This window comes from Otolemur garnettii, unplaced genomic scaffold, assembly GCF_000181295.1.
Source record: "Otolemur garnettii isolate 467f Iridium unplaced genomic scaffold, OtoGar3 scaffold00048, whole genome shotgun sequence".
NCBI classification, from domain to species: domain Eukaryota; kingdom Metazoa; phylum Chordata; class Mammalia; order Primates; family Galagidae; genus Otolemur; species Otolemur garnettii.
The window spans coordinates 9,500,861-9,509,616 of record NW_003852443.1 but is presented as its reverse complement, the minus strand read 5'-3'; positions in this window follow the sequence as shown (position 1 = coordinate 9,509,616).

Genomic DNA, 8,756 nt, shown 5'->3' with positions numbered 1-8,756 from the left:
AGACTTCCTATTTTACAAAGTTACATGTTTGTGTTCTTCATCAATTGTCAATCAGATAATTTTAACACAATGCAGTGATTCAGGGGGTGTATAGAAGCTAGATTGGTTGTCATTTTAAGTGGCTGAGAAAGGGAGAATAGGGAAATAGAACCAGGTTTCCAACGTTCCCTTGAGAAGGAAGGCTTAGTTTCACTGACCTTCCCTTTGTCAAGCTGCTCTGTTTGCTTGGTGGCCCCTATCAGATGCTCAGCTTTTCTCTCAGCTGAGAAGGAAACTGGGGCCCATCAAGCCTGTTAAAGGCAGACCATTCTGACAGTTTTGTACCTGTCACTATTGTTTACACCCACCTAATTTCAAAAGGCTATTTTTGAAAGACAAAAGCCAAAATCTCACAGAGAAAGAAGGCACCACAGCATTCCACCCCCTGAAGGCACCATCTTTAAAACAACGTGATATGGACTATTCTTTTATTCCCCAGAAATCGAGCACACATAGTTTTCCTTTTCAAGGCTATTTGTAAGACACTTTCCCTCCTATGGATATAAGCCTGCTACAGAATATCGGGTGAATATTTAGGTAAGAATTTTATATAAGTCACATGCCAGGGCCAACTGATAGCTATGCTATCCCACAGTTTCTGATCATCCTAATATTTCTGCAGATATGTGGGGACTGACATTTAATCTCAGGATATAATAGTATTAACAACAACTACCATGTTGAGCACTTACATGCCCAGAATCTTGCTAAGCACATGACATTAATTATCTCCTTTATTCTTGCATCAACCTTATGACAGATATTATTTTCATTTTGCCACTGGGGAAACCAAAGAACTGGATATCACTCTCTCCACAGCTTCTTTAATCATTGCCCATAGCTAGCACCATGATGACTTATACTTAAGCCCAGAATTTTGCTGGAGGCAGCTTGTATTCACTTGTAAGAGCTCATGGTTAAATTTGTAAGGAGTTTGTGAGCTGCTGGTTGCTTCATATGGGTAGCTTGAAGTTGGTGGAGTATTTACACCATGGAAATGGATAAATGCTACAAGCCTGGGCTTTATTTATTTGTTTGTTTGTTTTTTGTGAGAACAAGAGAAAGCATTGTTTTAGACATTTAACGACATACTACTACCAAGGAATAATCCTTCCAAGTATCATAGATTTATCTGGCCCTTTATCCCCACCACGTTTTTTGTCCCTGAAATATATAATGTGTAAATGTTAGCAATAAAGCAGGACAAATACCTGGAGAATAGTGCCAGCCTCTAGGCTAGGAGGGACTTCCCTCCCTGTCTGTTTTGATTCTGGTCTTTCTCTTCAGATACAGTCAGGCATTGCTTAATGAAGGGGAGTCATGCAGAGGATGCATCCTTACATGATTTCATTGTTGTGAGAACATCGTAGAGTGGACTTACACAAGCCTAGATGGTATTGCCCACTACATACCTAGGCTATGTGGTATATACCTTATTGCTCCTGGCTACATGCCTGTACAGCACTTGACTATACTGAATACTGCAGGTGACTGCAACACAATGGTGAATATTTATGTATCTAAACATGTCTAAACATAGAAAAAGTAATGTGATGTACTGCAGTCCTCTGATGGCTACAACATCCTAAGCAATAGGGACTTCTCAGCTCCATTATACTCTTATGGGACTACCATTGTAGATGTGGTCCATTGTTGACCCAAATGCCACATAGTTATATTTACATCACTCGCACTGCCTGTGAACCCCAAAGTTAGTTGCAGAGAAAGTCAAAACAATGGATAGTTGATTTTGACAAAAAAATTCTATAGGGCAAATTCAGTTCTTGTGACTCAAAATTAATGCTCTCAGCCTAAGGCACCAATTAACTTTTTCTCAACGCTTAGTCTCCCATCAGATGAATATAATGCAAATCCAAAGGAGAGAGATATTCTGAGCACAGAGGGCATCCCTTTATATCCACAGCCTAATCTCCACTGGGGAGAGTCATGCTCAATATTTTTTATCATTATACCATTAACATTTATTGAGTGTTAATAGTGAGCTTATATATAACACAGAGACCATTACTGTACCTGGTTTCTTGGCAGATTGTAGGAACAGCATGTTTTTGATATCTTGGATGGCACCAAGCTCGCTATTATTTCCCAGTGAAGTCAGTTGCTCCTAATTTCCTGAACATCTGTGCATCAAATTCATTAAATGGCTAATGAATCCAGACATGTAAGGTTCATAAAGATATTTATATCTGACATTAACAAAATGGCACTCCTGCTTTGTCCCTCTACGTGACACCCTTAAGACAATCAAGTTTTTGTCACTAACTAGGACCTGATAGGGCAAAGTAAATTGCCGAAATCAATACCTTCATGTTTCCTCAGAGAGATGAGGGCCAGAGAAAGCAAGTTTTTGGTGAGTTAAGGACAAAGACAAGGGGATTACATGCCAGGAGTGTAGTCAGAGTCAGAAGACATCCATATGCCATCAAGCCATTTATGTTAAAATCTCAGCAATCATCCAGAGGCAGAATTTTATGTGGGCACAAGTTCTCAACTCCTTTGAGTAAATACCAAGGAGTATGATTGCTAGATTGTATGATAAAAGTGTGTTTAGTTTTGTAAGAAACCATCAAATTGCCTTCCAAAGTGTGTGTACCATTTTGTATTTCCACCACTATGAATGAGTTTTCAATGAATAAACTTTTAGGGCAGTGAAAATATTCCATATGATATTATAACATAGGTACATGTTTTTATACATTTATCCAAACCCACAGAATATACAAGACTAAGAATGAACCCTGATGTAACTATGAACTCTCAGTGGTAGTGATGACAGGCCTTTGCAAAGACAGACTGGGCACAGTGGCTCATGCCTGTAATCCTAGCACTCTGGGAGGCCAAGGTGGGTGGATTGACTGAGCTCAGGAGTTCAAGACCAGCCTGAGGAAAAGTGAGACCCCATCTCTACTAAAAATAGAAAATCTAGCTGGATATTGTGGCAGGCACCTGTAGTCCTAGCTACTTGGAGGCTTAGGCAAGAGGAATGTTCAAGCCCAAAATTTGAGGTTGCTGTGAGCTATAATGATGCCATCACACTCTACCAAGGGCAACAGAATGAGACTCTGTCAAAAAAAAAGAAAGAGAGAAAGGAAGGAAGGAAGAAAGAAAGAAAAAAAGAAAGAAAGAAAGACTTGCAAAGACAAGGCAAAGTATGGTCAGGAAACAAAAGCAAGGATCTCAGAGAATTAGGAGCTCTGAAACTTCCTGATTCCCAGAGGATCGGTACCTGTCCAGGAGAATTTTCCATTCTGTGGGAAAACTGGGCAGCTCATGGCCTAATGTGACCCCTAATGCTCTTTAACACAGAGGCAGACCTAGTCAAGGGTTTTATTTACACTGGGCATATCCACTATAAAAGAGTTCAGAGGGAGACTTCCAAATTCCATTTGCTTAAGCAAAGTGTCTTGATAACCAAAAGTATGCCCATTCTAATTTACTGCTAAGTCTGCTAAGTACTGGACCCTTGAAATGTGCTTTTCAGTTATCTTTCATCTCTAGCTGTGAAAGGGCGAAAATGAAAGTGTTCCATAGAGACAGGGGAGGCTTAGGGTAGTGGCAGGGAACCTGGGAAAGCCCCTTTGTGGAGCTCTGCAGCTTCCTGGCTCGTTCACCCTGTTACACCTCCGGGAAGGGGAGACCCGTCACCAGCTCTTCCCAGGACAGCTCAAACCCCTCAGCCCAAAGTAATCACCTCTAGCCTCTCTAAACTCTTACAGTATGTATTTATCTCCCAGTGTAATTTATCTTATAATTAGGGGCTGCTCTGTGATGCTGTCTGCTATCAAACTATTATTCAAATATACTAGTATTATTATATTTTATATATGCAGATTTATTGCTCCGATTTGGTCATAAACTCCAAAGGGCCTCTTTTGTGTTATATTCACCCTGAAGTGTCCCACAACACCCTGGTGAGTTGCCATATCAGACTCTGTACCTCAGTTTCTCCATCTGTAGAATGAGGATATCGATGGTACCTATGTTACAGACCTACTGCAAGGAGGAAGTGAGACTGTGAGGAGCAGATCCCTTGATGCAATGAGTGTTAGACTACTTTATTAATAGCAGTGATATTATATGAGGGCAAAGAGAAGGATGTAGGCTAGAAATGAGAAAACCTGAAACCTGGTCCCATCTCCACTAACTAGAAGCCCTATGACCTTAAAATTCTCTGAGCCTCAAATTTTTCACCCTTAAATCAGAAAAGCAACACTCCCTGCCTCCTTTCTGTTGCTATAAAGATCAAATAAATCACACTTTTAAGGTACTATACAAATGTATCATTTATTGGTACTCAATAAATATGACTTGATTTGAGAATTATGTTGCCTTATCTTATTCCATGAATAGAATATTTTCTCTCTTTTGTGGCTGAAGGAAAACCAGCCAAGCATCAAGAGGGCTTGAAAGGGGAAATAGGAGTCCTCTGGATCCAATGAATTTCCAACAACTTGTTATGTTCAGGTGATTTATACCACCATGGCCTTCTCCTGTCATATTCTAGGCATCTCAGTGTTTATTTTAAAGGTATATTTCTGTAACATCAGACAAACAAAATCAAAATGTGAAATCTCTACCACCCAGCCATTGTTTTGTTAAAAACAAGTAATACATGGTCTTCAGTCGATCAACTATGTTTGCGTAATTGATTATACCCTAAGAAGGGAATCATAACCCAGCCAGAACATGCCATACACCCTGGAGATCTCTTAGGTGTCTCCCTTAGGGACAAAAACCTCCTCCTGCACAATCTAAGTTCTTGGCTTCTGATGGTTCAAAATTACTCCTCCACCTGCAAACCATAAATAAGATCATTCTCACCTTTTCGGTCTCACATAATCTAATATCCAGTTCAGATGGTATCAGATGCCAAAGGATCTAAGATATATCAGCAAACACCAAATGTTCATTCATTATTTAGTAAGTCTACGTGCAAGGCACTGGGGCACACAAAAATGAACGGCACAATCTAACTATTTGGTATTATTTAGACAACTTACCTTAGTATCTCTCAATATTTGTATATTTGCTGCCTGTAAGCCTAGTTTGCAATGTTTCCATTAATGGTACTTTAAAAAAATATATAGTTCAAGTAACAACATGGTTAAAATACTTAGAATTTAGTGTCCTTATCCTATCTTTTAAGACAATGAAAGGCAAAAGATTATTTAGAAAACTTATTCGATACTCATGATAGGCTCAACACTCATTGCTCTGGTGAAAGCGGAAAATGTACAAGAGCATTTTTACCTGGTATAAAAAAACAGCCCAATAAAAAAGGTAAAGTATGGGTGAAGTATACAGCCTTTATGATATTTCTTGAAATTACTGCACTTTTATAGAGGATGATATTCATGTTGGCAACAGCTGTAAAAAATATGGAAATGTAAAAGAAGAGAGATTAAATATAGGATTTATCTATGGGCCCCAGTACATTAAACCCTTAACGCACTTGAAATATTACGATAACTTAGACCTGAACATCAGGATCACGAAGGGAATTTTAATGGTGACCTGTGCCTTCACGTCTAAGATTTCAGTTTTTGTTGTTTTAAAGGTCTTTTTTACATATTTGCTTGACTTGCACAATTGCAGCAATTTGTCAGTTTAACCAATAAGATAAAAACATTCGAAATCTGTTTTGCAAGGTTACCCATCCTCACCGGACGTGCAACAAGTGGAAACCGTTTCTGGCCTTCCTGTCTCCCAGCCACACACAAAGTGGACACTCAGGCCTGGCCACCAGGATAGAAATGGTGACACAGCCTATCATGCCTGTGGCAAAGGCAGAATGCCCAGCTCTAAATTCTCTTTCCATGAAATGCTCTGTACCTAGGCGGCAAAATGGGGTCAGTCTTGTATGTATAAGCTATTTGGGAGTGATGCAGCCATGCTTCCATCTGTCACCTGAAACTTCCCCCAAATGAGGGACCATCTGACACACTGGTCCCCCATACAAAGTGAAAGGACAGGGTCAGTTCCCCCCGGTGTACACTGTTCCTGCAAGGACTGAGGGCCTGGTTATCAGACCCTAGAGAGAACTTATAAGTACAACCGGAGTTGGCGGGAAGGCGGCAAAAGAATGAACATAATATCCAAATCAAGATATAAGAAAATGGTTATAAGATAGGCTTCAATCCAGAAACCTGAGCTTAGGCAGAAAGGGAAAGCCAAAAGTAAGCACAAAGAGAGAAGTGGGGGCACCAGGAACCGTGGCTGAGCGGGAGGTGAGGAGGTGACAGGCAAAGCTCCCTTCCCAAATCTGTCTTCTCTCCCTATTCCCCTGGGCACCTTCAAGGCTTCCACTCACCAGGTCTTACATACACCATGTAGTTGGTAGATAAAAGCTAGCTGGTAGTTAAGTTTTTAGATAAAAAGACCCCAAAGAGTTCTTGCTTAAAATGGCATCTGGCTAATAGTCCTGATACAGCCTCTTCCATTAAAATATACATACACACACACACACACACACACACACACACACACAAAGACAAACATTTATATTACCACCAAAAATTAACAATCAACCTTACCACTAACTATAAGGTCAATAGACCTGGATTTTTAAAGGCAATTAGTGGCCCACCTGTGCTCACCGCCAGACCTGGAGAAAGCCCACCTGTCTGAAGTTAGAAAGGCCCATTATATCTTCCCCGCTGTCTGCCACCTGGCTCATTAAATCAGACAGCCATTCTTCTCCTACGTAAGTGCTTCTTTTTAAGCTGGAGTGTTATTTTTTTTTTTCCACATCCATCCAATCTCTCATCTGCAGCTTTTTTCATGAAAACAGTCAAGAAAGCTACCTAAGGAAAGAACTGGTCAGGAAGAAAGAATAGGAGGGAAGGCTTTGAAGGTGCCTTGTTACACCCAGGAAGGTGTTTCCCCGAAGAAAGTATAATGCAAGGGGAGAGAGAACAAAAATTCCTGACATAGACTGAATATTGTAGATTTCATGTCAGAAGGGATAGAATGAAGGCAGGACAAGGGATAATACTGGATCAACACGTAAGGAAAGAAAGCAAGCCGGACACCAGAAATTGAGCTAGTAGCTCTGGACATCAACTTGCACTGCAGATGTAGCTCCACAAAGGGAACTGAGCCAGTATTCAGTGCACGGACAGTAGCACCTGCTAGAAACACCAGGTCAGGATAGATCTCCTTTGCTAAGAAGAGTGATGAGAAAAATAACTAACAGATGCAGTTTGGTAAATGACAAAGAAACAAAGGATTTCATCCTAAAGACTTGAAGAGAACACGGATTTCTAAAAAAGACTTTATCACAGCAATTAGAAAATGTTTTCAGAAAATTCTTTCACTCTCCACTAGAATTCAAGCAGTAATGACTTCTAGGGATCAGGAGCAGATATTCTTAGCAAGAGAATAGGCCATGAGATAAAGACAGCAAAATGAGATGAAAATGAAAATGAATGAGTTAAAAAAGGATCAAAGTGAAATTCAAATGCAATGATGATTAAAATCTGTATTTAAAGTTATGTAGAACAGACATGACACTGTAGCTAATCAAGTCAGTAATAGGAAATGAACCTGAGAAACTCTTCTGGTACAGAGGAAAAGAGCAAAGATGAATGCGATTAAAGGGAAGATAATAGATGCAGAAGGCCTAAAACTGTACATGTTTTTCAGGAAGAAACAGAAGGGATGCAACAGAAGTTGTATTCAATTTTTAACTGTTTTAACCTTTAAAAAGTGTGAGAGTATTCAGATCAAGAATCCACTATATACTAAACAAAATCAATCTATGAAAACATATCTAAAATCATCTTTGAGAACTTTTGAAGTTCAGAGATAAATGAAAAATAAGTACCCTGTGAGCATGACAGAAAGGGGGAAACAGTTCACTCTCAAATCATTAAAAATCAAACAGGGCTCAGATCTTCTCTTGCTGTAGAAAAGTCCTTAAAGACAAAAAGAACGTCTACAGAATTTTGAGAAAACTTTCCTACCCACCATGTTATACGCAAATGAGTTGTCTTTCATGTGCAAAAATAACTAAAAACTATTTTCAAATAGGAAGGTGCTTAGAAAATATATTTCCCTGGGACTATTCTTCAAAAAAAATTTTTTAAAGATGTACTCTTTCTGACTGAGAGATGATTTATAATAAGCAGTATAAGCAAGAAGCTCTTGTGCTTTGAAGGATTAGCAAAGAGCTGTGACAGAAGGTATACATTTTAATTACATTAAATAATTATTGTAAATTTGTTAAGAGAAAGAAAATGTCCAAAAGTACCTGTAAAATTAAAATGCTATTTTAAAATAATAGCAATAATATGTGTCTTAAATCTCTAAATCTAGGTTGATAATAACGAAGATAGGAAAATGATAGGGGAAAGATAATAAAAGTACGTGCAAGTTTGATGAAAGTATTTCAATATGCATATAGGGCGGCACCTGTAGCTCAAAGGAGTAGGGCACCAGCCCCATATGCCGGAGGTGGCAGGTTCAAACTCAGCCCCGGCCAAAAACTGCTTAAAAACAAAATGCATTAAAACCAGCACATTGCACCCCATAATTACATAGCGGTATGTATACCGCTATGGTTTAATAAAATAAATAAATAAAAGTATGCCAACTTTCTCTTGGAATAAAAGAGGAATTTAAAGGTATGGTTTAGGCTCAGTGCCTGTGGCTCAAGTGGCTAGGGCGCCAGCCACATACGCCTGAGGTGGCGGGTT